The sequence below is a fragment of the Lontra canadensis genome, unplaced genomic scaffold (assembly GCF_010015895.1).
Source record: "Lontra canadensis isolate GAN:19392208 unplaced genomic scaffold, GSC_riverotter_1.0 scaffold71, whole genome shotgun sequence".
NCBI lineage: Eukaryota > Metazoa > Chordata > Mammalia > Carnivora > Mustelidae > Lontra > Lontra canadensis.
In genome coordinates this window covers 10,945,983-10,958,786 of record NW_022631065.1, presented here as the reverse complement: position 1 = coordinate 10,958,786, position 12,804 = coordinate 10,945,983, and the positions used below count along the sequence as shown (strand labels likewise).

The following is a 12,804-nucleotide window of genomic DNA, read 5'->3' as shown; positions in this document are numbered from 1 at the left end:
GGAAAGATGTCCTTTTTGCCTCATCTCCTCAGAGGCCTAAGATTAAGGAACACATTCCACATCCCACAGCCCCTCCAGCTCTGCAACCCCCAATTCCTGACTCTTTGGAGAAGGAAATGGCCAAGAGAAATGAACAAGACATTTGAACAAATCAAACCCTACAAGAAAAGCCTTGTGTACTTTGTGATTATTTACTTTATGATTGTTCTAAGTCTTGTGCTGAATTTTAACCTCATTTTAACTGCTTTGTAAGTAGGAAAGATAGACCGATCAGCAGGGAGAAGGCCTAGACAGTGAGTAGAAGTGAGGGGAAAAGAAGTGCTCACAGTGGGGGAGGGACACACAGTGTTGGGGTGTGGGCACACAGTGCTGGGGGGTGGACACAGTGCTGAGGGTGTGGGTAGAGTGTTGGCGGACAGACACAGAGTGTTGGGGGGTGAGCACCCAGTGTGGGGGATGTGGGCACACTGTAGGGTGTGCAGGCACATAATATTGGGGGGCAGATACACAGTGTTGGGTGTGGGCAAACATGGTTGGGGTGTGAGCATACAGCGCTGGGTGTGTGCACATGGTGTTGGGGTGTGTGAGCATACAGGGTTGGGTGTGAACACACAGGGCTGGGATATGGGTACGCAGAGTTGCGGTGTGAGCACAGTGTTGGGGGTGGGCACAGTGTTGGGGGAAGGGCACATAGTTTGGGTTGTGCGCACACAGAGTAGGCGGGATGAGGAAAGGGAGCCTCTGGACACCAAGTACTGGGCTCAGTGATAAACACAGCTTCTCTTATTTAACTCTCAACAGTCCTGCCAGGCAAGGATTTTACATATGGAAACTGAGACTCAAGAGAGTGTAATACTAGCCCATGGACACATAGAGGGAGGAAGAACAGGGGGCTGGGAGCTCCTTGAAAAAAATGAACTCCACCTCTTTTCTTACACAGGCCCTATTGTAGATCTACTGAGTGTCTTCAGACCCATATTTCAGGGTTTACCTTTTCTTTCAGATAAGAAACTTATGTTCTGTATAAAGTCCTCACTGTGTTCCTAGCTCCCTGGGGCTTCCCCCAGTGGAAAAGCCACACATACAGCAGACTTATAGGAAGGTGTGGTTTAGACACCATGGCTGAACCATAACTTTAACCTTACGTCCTACTTTCTTTCCATAATCCATGGACTCAAAGACTAGCAAGACTAGGATGACCGACTCACCTTGGTTTGCCTGACACTTTCCCACTTTTAGCTCTGAAAGCACGTCAGCCTACGAAACACCTTGTCTGGGGCAGATCGGGATAGGCTGGCCCAGAAGACGTGGTCTCCAGCCTCAGGGCATTTCCACCAAATCAGGGATTAGATGAATACACAAGCAGAAGAGTGCAAGGCCTCATAAAACAGCACAAAGGGAGGGAGAGGTTTAGTAAAAGAAAAACCATATGTGTTTAGAGGACTTACTCATTTCACAAATGGTCACGGATTACCTTGGAAGTCCCCAGCCATAGTTTAGGCCCTATGTGTTACAAAAACACTTCATAGAGGGGCGGCTGGGTGGCAGAACCAGTTGAACGTTCAACTCTTGATTGCTGCTCCAGTCATGATTTCAGGGTCATGAGACTCAGCCTGTGGAGGCCCTGCATGGGTCCCTCATGAAGCTCCATGTCAGGCTCTGCACTGCGCATGGAGCCTGCTTAAGATGCTCTCCCTCTCCCTCTGCACTGCCCCTGTCACACGTGCATGTCCTCACGCTCTGGGAAGAAAGGAAGGAAGGAAGGAAGGAAAAGTAAAAGAGAAAGAAAAAGAAACACTTCATGGAGAAAATGGCCTTCAGTAGGACGTAAAGGGAAAGGGTATTATGGTTATAATGGTGGGATTTGGAATAGCAGACAGGAGGGAAGGAACCATAAAAACAAAGACCTAAGTGACAGAATAATGCAGTGTACCCCAGGAACTAGGGAGCAGTTTCCCTGGTACAGTGTGGATTTGGGGAGGAAAAGGACTGGGCCATTCTAGGGAGAGACATAATTATCAGCAAATGTTCTGAGCCCCAAGGAATATGGAATGGGACTTTGTACAAAAATGGAAGGATTGTGGGCACCTGGGTGGCTCAGTGGGTTAAAGCCTCTGCCTTCGGCTCGGGTCATGATCCCAGGGTCCTAGGATTGAGCTCCCCATCGGGATCTCTGCTCGGCGGGGAGCCTGCTTCCTCCTCTCTCCGCCTGTCTCTCTGCCTACTTGTGATCTCTGTCAAATAAATAAAAATCTTAAAAAAAAAAAAAGAATGGAAGGATTGGCTTCAGGGTGGGACAGGTTGGCACAGGTGGGAAGACACGTTGGGCCGTCACTGCCAAGCATTCCAGGGAGACCCTTTGGCTTCTACTCACCCAGGTTTTGTTTAAATCATGTGGATTTAAATTTAGTTCAGATATTTTAGCTTTTTATTCTTGTTTTTTTTTTCACTTCGTGTAGGAATTAGAGGATGAGGTTCACTCTGGGTTAGTGAGGGACAGGATGCACAAAGGGAACAGGTTTGCAGGCTGAGGATCCTTCCTGATAAAGGAAGTAGGGAGGGGGCGCCTGGGTGGTTCAGTGGGTTAAAGCCTCTGCCTTCGGCTTGGGTCATGATCCCAGGGTCCTGGGATCGAGTCCCACATCGGGCTCTCTGCTCAGCAGGGAACCTGCTTCCTCCTCTCTCTCTCCGCCTGCCTCTCCACCTACTTGTGATCTCTGTCAAATAAATAAATAAAATCTTTAAAAAAAAAAAAAAAGGAAGTAGGGAGAGGACTGCTCTGGCAGCAAAGTGCTTTCCAGTGTCCATTGGGAGTTCACTGAAAGCTTGTTTGTTCCTCTCTCCAGCTCTAATGACACCTTTGCTGTCAACCAATGCACATTCTTAATTACTTTTTTTTTTTTTGGCTTAAGACAAAAACATAATTCCAAGAGTTCTTATTTACTTTGAGAGCCTTTCTGTCTTGCTGTAGAAGTCATTCATTTGCTGTGTGTGAGCAAAGGGCCAGGCAGGGTGGAGGCTTGGGGCAGACGGCCTGACATGCCCCCACTGCCACCAACCGCCACAATGCCTGCTGTCTCGGGGCCGCAGGGCTTTCCCACTCTACCTAATTCTTAGGTGACCCCTCTTCTCTCCTTATGAGGAGTCAGGTTCCTCAGCAAGTGTGATGCAAGTTCAGTTTATATCCAGAAGTCTAGCAGGAAGGGACACTGAGAAGTAAGGTTTGGGGCTTTCCCATCTCTCTCACTAGGAGGGTGAAACGGAGCTTAAGAGAGCCTATCCAAGAATGTACCACAAGGTTTCTAAGCCTTGACCAATGGTAAAGCTATATTTGGTCTTAATCGACGATGATGTGTCTGTTCCAGAAACTAGAACCCAAGGTGAGGGCGGGAGGGGCAGCTGAGAGGCATCCCTTCCCCTCACTGTGCCCCAGCCTGAGCCTTTCAGCCAGGACTCAGAAGCGGGCTCTGCAGGAACGTGGCCATCCAACCTGAACCACCTGAGTGGAGTGAGGCTGGAGGACTTTCCTGCCAAATGGACAAGAGCTCAGTGTCTGATCCCAAAGAATCTACTGTACAGCAGTCCCCTCCTTCCCCACAGGTTCACCTTCTATGGTTTCAGTTACCTGCAGTCCACTGTGGTCCAGAAGCAGGTGCTCCTCCTTCATTAACAGGTCAGCAGGAGCCTAAGGCTATGTAGGTCACAGCACCTACATTATTCCCTTCACTGCATCTCATCCTGGGCATTTTATCATCTCACAGCATCACCAGAAGGGTGAGTACCATACAATAAGCTATTCTGAGAGAAAGAGAGAGAGCACATTCACATGACTTTTATTACAGTATATCATTATAGTCGTTCTCTCTTATTATTGTTGTTAATTACACTGTGCCTAATTTATAAATTAACATAGGTATGTATGTTAGGAAAAAAACATAGTATATAGGGAGTTCAGTGTGTCTGTGGTTCCAGGCACTTACTGGGGGTCTAGGAACATATCTAGATAAGGGAGAGCTACCATACTTGTTTTCCAGCACTGCTTTGGAATTTTCCTTTTCTTTCCTTTCTTTTCTTAAAAAAAATGTAGTTTCAGTTGAACTTAGGGATGAAAGAGAAGTAAATGTAAGAATTCGGTTCATCTTGAACTAGAGTTTTTTGTTTTTTTTTTTTAAGATTTTATTTATTTATTTGACAGAAAGAGATCACAAGTAGGCAGAGAGACAGCCAGAGAGAGAGGAGGAAGCAGGCTCCCCGCTGAGCAGAGAGCCCGATTCGGGGCTGGATCCCAGGACCCTGGGATCATGATCTGAGCCGAAGGCAGAGGCTTTAACCCACTGAGCCACCCAGACGCCCCTCTGGTATATTTTCTTGATAGACCTCTCTGGCACATTGTTGACAATTGTTTCCTTCTTGAAATCCCCTCTTTTGGGGGTGGTTTTGTTTGCCTGTTGTTTTGTTTTGGTATATTTTGGGACATCTGGATCTTTAGGCATGTGCATCTTCTTCTTTGCTGAATACTGCCACAATGTGCTCTAGAAGGACGATAGTACTACACACCCCCACACGCAGTATGAAACACTCTAACGGGATTATTTAAGGACAAGTGTTGGTAGAGTTGGGATGCTCCAGATCTCTGCCCCACAGCATTTGCTCAGCTCCCCCTTTGCACCTTCTCCCCACAACTCTCTCTTGTGAACCTGAATCCTGTTGCTGGCTTAAGTCAACCCCATGACCATCCCCACTGTCCCCACAACACAAACCAACTGAGAGCATTAAAGGCTCACATTCCTAAAAGCTTGTTTTTGAATTTTGTTCCTTGTCCCCAAATCACCGGAGGCCTTCCAGGGCAGTCAAATAAAGTCTGAGCTCCTTGGATTGGCACCCAAGGCCTTCCCCTGCCCAGCTTCCTCATTCTTTCCATGACTTATTTCCCCCCACTCTCTATGGGAGAGCACTTGAATCCAGGCAAGGGGACCCATCCTGGTGCTGGGGGATAAACCAGTACAGCCATTCTGCAAAAACATGTGGTAATACTTGATAAGGTTGAAAATACACATACTAAACAACAAAGCAATTCCACTTTCGCATATATTTACCAGAACCACACGAACAAGGATATTTGTGCAGCATGGTTTGTAGTGCTTAAACTTGGAAACAATCTGAATGTCCATCAAGAGCAGAATGGAGGGGCACCTGGGTGGCTCAGTGGGTTAAGCTTCTGCCTTCAGCTCAGGTCAGGATCTCAGGGTCCTGGGATTGAGCCACACAACAGGCTCTCTGCTCAGTGGAGAGCCTGCTTCCCACCCCGCACCCACCCCCCCCTACATGACTCTCTTCCTACTTGTGATCTCTGTCAAATAAATAAATAAAATCTTAAAAAAAAAAAAAAAGAGCAGAATGGGTAAGTTCCAGTCTCTGTACCTTTCCCCACTCTGACCCCCACTGACCTAGCATCAGTGGGGATATTTCTTTTTCAGACCATCTATCTTCATTTAAAACAGGAGCCTGACTACCTACTTTATAAAATAGTTAGAATTTCCACCCCCCACTGAAAAATGAATTTCCTGTATCATGTAAATATGTAAGAAAACTCTAACAAGTTGTGGTCAACTACTTGTTTATCATTTTTTGAAATCTTTTTAATCTAATCTACTCTTTTTTAATCCACTTTTAAAAGTTTATTTACAGTAAAATCCATTTTACCATTCAGTTCTAAGAGTGTTGACAAATGCATACAGCCAATCTTTTGCCTTCTTTTTTTTTTTTTTCCAAAGGAGTATCAACATGAGTCTCACTTAATTTATCTTAGATTTTGTCCACTGAAATATGAGACTTTGGAAAACAAAGCTTGATTTCACAATTCAGTAGGCAAGTTGTGTTTTCTCCATGAGTTCACAAAAGTTCAGTTTCACCCATTGGTCCTTGCTCAATTGTTTGCATAGGTTCTGATTGTCTTTTAGAATAGCCAGTCATGGGCTGACCCTTTCCACCAAGATCAGAAGGGAAAACAAGCCTTGCTTTCAACTCTTTACAGACACTTGACAAGCCATTGCTGCAGGTGAAGGGTCCAACCAAGGAGTGTCTAAACCAGGTGCCCTCGGCTGCCAAGTCCAGAAGTGACCTAAAACTAAATGGCAGGAGAGGGTTTGCCATTTCTGAGCTACTTTGTCATCTAGAAAGTGTCAAGATTTGATAGCCTAAGCATTGAGGGAGAGTGAACACTTGTCCCTATACTTCTCCAAGAAAGGCAGGGGAACTTGGACTCTCAGTAGGCAAGTACATGAAATCAACTAAGTTAACTTTTTAACCATAAGTCCACCATTCTGTTTGTTCTGACATGATGCAAAAAAATTTAATTATTCATTGATTAAAACCTGGAAATACTTTATGCCATCCCATCAAGAGACCAACTACTACCTTACCCAATATTATATTCCTCCCTACCCCAGTGGTATTGACCTTTATTCTTCAATGGATGACTTCAAAAATGGGATGCTAAGCCTCACCAAGATGGTGACTTTGATGGCCAGACCCTCTGAGATGGCCAGACCCTCTGAGGTGGCCAGCCCCTCTTGTGGTGTAAGAATTAACATATCTTACAAATTTCCAGGTGGTGCAGATGCTGGTGGTGAGCAGACCACACTTTGAGAATCACAGCTATAAATCTAAAAATTTATAGGAAATGTGGAAGGCAGAGGAACCTATTAACACTATAAGGATATATTTTAAATCCAGACTCTGAGAAATAGTTCCTTCAACAAATAAATCATAAGGAAAAAGAAAGCAAGAAAGAACCTAGAGATTAAAAGAGACTTAGTAGGCATGGAAATTAGGGCCAAGAGAGCATAGGCGAAATACAAACCTTGATCTCTGTATGAAGCTGGATGTCAACATCTACCACACTCTGCCCAGTGCCTCCAAAAACAGCTACAGGCCAGCCTACTTAGACTGGTCACCTCCAAATCACTTCAAAAGGGAAGCTTGCCTATCAACTCGAGTATAAAATATCACGGGAGCTCTTTGTTTGAGCACCAGTAGAAACAATATCCTATCATTGCTGAGGAGATAGTGACAGATTCTAGCTTCTACTGTGTAATCTGGTCCCAGGACGACACTGGGCATAAGGCTTTCATTGATATTTACTTCACAGATCAGGTGATGTCTTTGACTTTAATATCCTCCCACAAAATTACTTGAAGTGGGTAAAACAAGTATCTAAGTTGTCCAGTGAATCTTAAGAACTGGACATTCATCCCAAGTTGGATCTGGGCCTCAAGGAAGGACAGATCATCAAGTTGAGTAACATTAATATTGCAACCAAGAGATGATGGGTTTCTAAGCCCAGGACTACAGTGGACTGGGGGCCTAAGTTTACTCCCAAGACCCACTTGGAGGCAAAGTCATTATTCCCCCTCTATCCTCAGAGGATGTCATGAGCGGTCATGTCATGAGCATGCCCCCACCACCCATTCCAAATCTAACCATGGAAGCAATGACACAGATAACCTTTTAGGATGGGCTTCTCCTACTCCTCTCATGACACTAGCTCCAGTCTCTGAGCAATGACTTGGGGAGACTTTGGCCCTGCATCCAGCTCTGTTTCAAACCTGGCACCACAGCCATCCAACGAAGTCCAGGACTGAATAGCCTCAGCAGAACATCAAGAATGGACTCGAAGAATAAAAATGACCTTGAGAAGATGGGGAAGAAAACCCCATCTTTGATGAAGAAGATGGACAAGGTGCAGAAAAGACTTCTTCTAAACACTTTCGATATATAATATATCTGTTTGGGGGATGGTCAGAATACTCACACAGAGCCAGGGGGTATTCTTGAAGACTTTGTCATAGAGTTCATCCCTGAAATGATGCACAAGGCAATGTCAACTGAAAGACAAGGTCAAGGGGCGCCTGGGGTGGTTCAGTTGGTTAAGCCTCTGCCTTTGGCTCAGGTCATGATCTCAGGGTCCTGGGATAGAGCCCCTCATCGGGCTCTCTGCCCAGTGGGGAGCCTGCTTCCCCCCTCTCCCTGCCTGCCTCTCTGCCTACTTGTGATCTCTCTCTCTCTGTGTCAAATAAATAAATAAAATCTTTTAAAAAAAAAGAAAAGAAAAGAAAGACAAGGTCAAGTATAAGCTGAAGATTTTATCTTCTTGATTTGAAAGGATCCAGGGAAGTTTGCTGAAGTTACTTGTGATTACTGTGATTACTGTGAAACAGTCTGGAAAAGAATTTGATGAAATCTACTATGGATCTTGACACTTTTTCTAATTTCTGAAGCTTCATTATCTTGTGGGGCAACCATTGATAGTAACTGATATTTTCTGCAGTAAGTTTCATGTAATTAAAAGATGAACAAAATTTTCATGTCTTCAATTTTAGAGTGAGATTTGAGATCTTAACTGCCTGCTTTGATATCACCATACTTGAATTACTTATTGAGTTTCAATGACCACACAAAAGTTAAATTATTTTGCAAAACACAGTTCCTTCTGACTTTTGACTCTAAATGATGAAGAAGTACTTGTATTAGGTGTCTTTGTGCCATTGTAAGCTTCTACTACAGTTGTTTAAAATGTGAAACCTAAATGTCACTTTTGACACTGTGATACCTGAAATATGTGTTTCATGTATTTTGAAGTTTCTAGACAACAGTAATCTAGCAGATTATTAAAGATAATGAACTGTTCAATCATTATATTGTATACCTGCAACTAATATCACACTGTATGTTAACTGGAATTTAAATAAAAACTGAAAAATAAAGATCGTGAACTGGTTTGTGTTTTTGTTAAGTAGAAGTTGATATTGGAATGTAGTCTTTTGTAAGAATGTTTATGTCTTAGAAGATAATTTGCATGGAGGACATGGGGAGATGGAGAGGAGAAGAGAGTTGGGGGAAATCGGAGGGGGAGATGAACCATGAGAGACTGTGGACTCTGAGAAACAAACTGAGGGTTTTAGAGGAAAGGGGGGTGGGGGGTTGGGTGAGTCTGGTGGTGGGTATTATGGAGGGCACGTATTGCATGGAGCACTGGGTGTGGTGCATAAACAGTGAATTCTGGAACACGGAGAAGAAACTTTAAAAATAAATAATTCTTTAAAAGATAATTTGCTCTATTCTTTTCTTTAGATAATGAGTGATTTTTCAGAGAAACTAAATTTCACATGAATACTTGTATTGAGAGATTTTTGACTTAAAAATTTTGGGGCTTATATATACTAGATGTCAAGTCGTAGAACTCATTCTCCTGGATCAGATTAAAGCATCTAAAATACATGCTTTTAGTAGTAGTTGGAATGGAATTGCTTAAAGAGCTGATGGCAGAATAAGCATTTGGGGTAGTGTTTTGTTAACATATTTGTTAGTTCTTGTTCATTGTGGAAATGCGTACTTAAAATCAAATATGGCTATAGAAACCAGTTCCTCACCTTCCTGTAGATCAGGATATACATATTTTATTTATTTTTTTAAAACATAGCTATGATGATTTTTTTTTAAGATTTTATTTATTTATTTGACAGAGAGAGATCACAAGTAAGCAGAGAGGCAGGCACAGAGAGAGAGGAGGAAGCAGGCTCCCCATTGAGCAGAGAACCCGATATGGGGCTCGATCCCAGGACCCTGAGATCATGACCCGAGCCGAAGGCAGAGGCTTTAACCCACTGAGCCACCCAGGCGCCCCAGGATATACATATTTTGTGTATTTTTAGCTATACTTTATTATGATTGCACTTATTATAAAATAAGGATTTAAATTGCATTTAAAGAGATCAGGGAATGTTACTATTTATGAAATGGAGCGTTTTGTGGGCTATTTATAAACACTATAAATCAGTCATTGTGAAAACTCTTCTTTCTCAAGCTACTAATACCAGGAATTAAAATATGAAAAATTAAAATGAAATGACCCATGACCCTGGGGATACAAATCTTTAAGTTGGAAACCCCTTCTCTGTCCCAGAACTAAAACTACTGGACAGTCTTTTCCTTAACTTTCCCAGGGCACGCAAGCTGGTTTATGTCATTCTCTTCGATGTTACTTGCTGTGTATCTGCCGTCTCTTGCTCATTAACAAGGCGGGAGTAGTGGGGCTTATTGTACCTGTGGCTTACTGTGAAGGGTTCAGCAGGCCAGGGAGAAATGATCTCTAACGTCTGTAAAATTCTTCTCCCCCTTTTAAGTTCAATTTATTTCAGTCATCTCATGATCCTTGGGCACCTCTTTGTGAAGTCTTGTTTAGCAATTTCAGGGGACAAGAAATCCTTGTACTTCTTCTCTCCTGAGCTAATTCTCTGAAAGTGGATGGACTAGCCTGGGTGTCTATAATTCAGAATCTGGGCAGGGATAGGGATGGAGAAAGTTGTCTTCCTTGGGCACTGTTCTATGCCTCACTTCCCTGCATCCATGCTGACTGCAGCTCCATCCCCTCTCCTGCATTCACGTGGGAAAGTGTTGTGTAGATGGCATCTCCACTATTCTTTTCTGTTGGCTGAGAAGCACACCTTTGGCCTGTAGCTATGGCTTGGATGAAGGAAGTTCAAGGGGCTGCTCTCCGTTATATTCTAGGGCAGTATTAGTTTCCTTGTAGCTCCACCCTGTTGCTCCACGTGAAGCAAAGTTCTACTTGGTATTCGCCCCAGTGTTTAATCATTGGCAGGTTTAGAACTTCTAACCTGATCTGTGGAGCAGAGAGATTGAAACCACTTAGCTCATGATGAATATCCATGTTGCCATGCTGCCAGGGTATCTGGCCCCTTTCTGTCAGTCTTCAAATTCTTCAGTAGAAATGTGTTATATCATCATTTATTAAGGGTCATAACTCCAGCTGAGTCTTCCCAAAGTGAAGGCTCTAGTACCCAGCACCTAGAGAACCTCAAAAACAGGTTGCTTTCCCACCACTTTCCCTTCTCCCTAGCCCATCTTTCCGTGTACAGTGCTATGAGGAGACTGTTCCTTCACAGATGAAGGGGCCCTATCAATTTGTTTAATTAATGGATAACTTTGAGGCAGAAGAGCATATAATTTCTTAGCACTTACTTGGATGCTGTTATGGACTGAAATTATGTGTACCTCAAAATTCATGTTGCAATCTAATCCTTAATGTGATGGTATCTGGAGATAGGGCCTGTGGGGGGTGATTAGGTCATGAGTGTGGAGCCTCATGAATGGGACTAGTCCACTTCCAAGAGGCCTGAGAGCTTGCTTACTCTCTGCCATGTGAGGATCCAAGATATCAGCTGCCTGCGACCAGAAGAGCACCCTCTCCAGAATACGACCATGCTGGCACCCTGATCTCAGACTTCCAGCTTCCAGAACTGTAAGAAATCAATTTTTGTTGTTGATAAGCCACCCAGTTTATGGTATCTTGCTATCACAACCCAGGCAAAGACTGATGCTTGCAATCTGAATGAAGGAAATTCTTACATTTAGTTTCAAAATATATTCTCTCTTGATTTCCCTCCTTTATCTCTTCCTAACTTTGGGTCCTTTTTTTTTTTTTTTTCGTTGTACTCCCCCTCCAATAGGTCTATGGTGACAGAGCCATGACAGGACATCTTTAAAGTTTTAAATGCAAAACACTGAAAGGAAAATCACTACAACCATTGGTGACTAAGAACTGGGAGCCTATGTTCTCAATCTTCCTCCACATTGTATTTATTGTATTCTCAAGATGATCTTGTATGTGTGTGTGTACATATATGTAATATATATGTACATATTGACTGACACATTAAAAATGAAGTTTAAGGGGGCGCTTGGGTGGCTCAGTGGGTTAAACCTCTGCCTTTGGCTCAGGTCATGATCTCACGGTCCTGGGATCGAGCCCCCATGTCGAGCTCTCTGCTCAGCGGGGAGCCTGCTTCCCCCCGACTCTGCCTGCCTCTCTGACTACTTGTGATCTCTCTGTCAAATAAATAAATAAAATCTTTTATTAAAAAAATGAAGTTTAAGACATACGGATATAAAGCATATGTTGTATTGGTGCAATAGTGGTAACTTAGAAAACGGGACTCAAGAGGCAACTATTTGTGGTGTATTGTCTTTCCCTTGAAACTTACCCAAATACACATACTATAAAACAAAACATTTATGAGACAATCAGGGAAATTTGAACACTGGATCTTTGATGGATTAAATTTTTTAGGTGGGATAATGGTATTATAGTTTTCTATAAGAGCACTATCTTTTAGGGATCCTAAAATACTTTGAAATGAAATGAGAAGACGATGGCTGGGATCTGCTTCAAAATAATCTGGAAGGAAAGGAGAGCAAAAGGGTGTGGGGAAACACGATCAGTCACGAAATGGTAGATTTAGGCAAATCGAGATTCTTTACATCCTACTCTCATTTGAATGTTGAAATTTCCCATGATAAAAAGTAAGAGAACGAAACATAGGGTGACAGACATATATTTACTCTGACACATTATTTGAGCAAGATGAGTCCAGGTCTCACTCCCCAACTCCCCAGGCTTCCAGAGAGGAATGGAGGTCAAACATGCCAGGCTGGCCCTTTGCACACGTCAGCAGTAGCCACCCTGTGTTCCCGGGAGCAGCAGTGCCCGTTCCAGCTGGCATACATGGTAAAGATGAAAGCAGCCTGGATGAGTGACAGGTTTCTCAATATACCTCAAGGAGAGGGCTACATGGAGCGTACACCCACAGGGAGGCAGGAGGAGCCCTTACCCTCAGAGCCCATGTTCTCTAGGTGCCCCTAGGCCTCTCTGCCAGGGGTCAAGGTATTTCTTCCTAAGAAGTTTTGTTTGCTTTCAGCCCCAGGGCTGGGTAGGGCACGATGGGC

At 43.6% G+C, this 12,804-nt stretch overlaps 1 pseudogene; it reads left to right on the top strand.

Annotated features, from left to right (window-relative positions):
• Positions 1 to 3,347: 3,347 nt before the first annotated feature.
• Positions 3,348 to 7,643, top strand: LOC116881080 (annotated as a pseudogene).
• Positions 7,644 to 12,804: the final 5,161 nt, after the last annotated feature.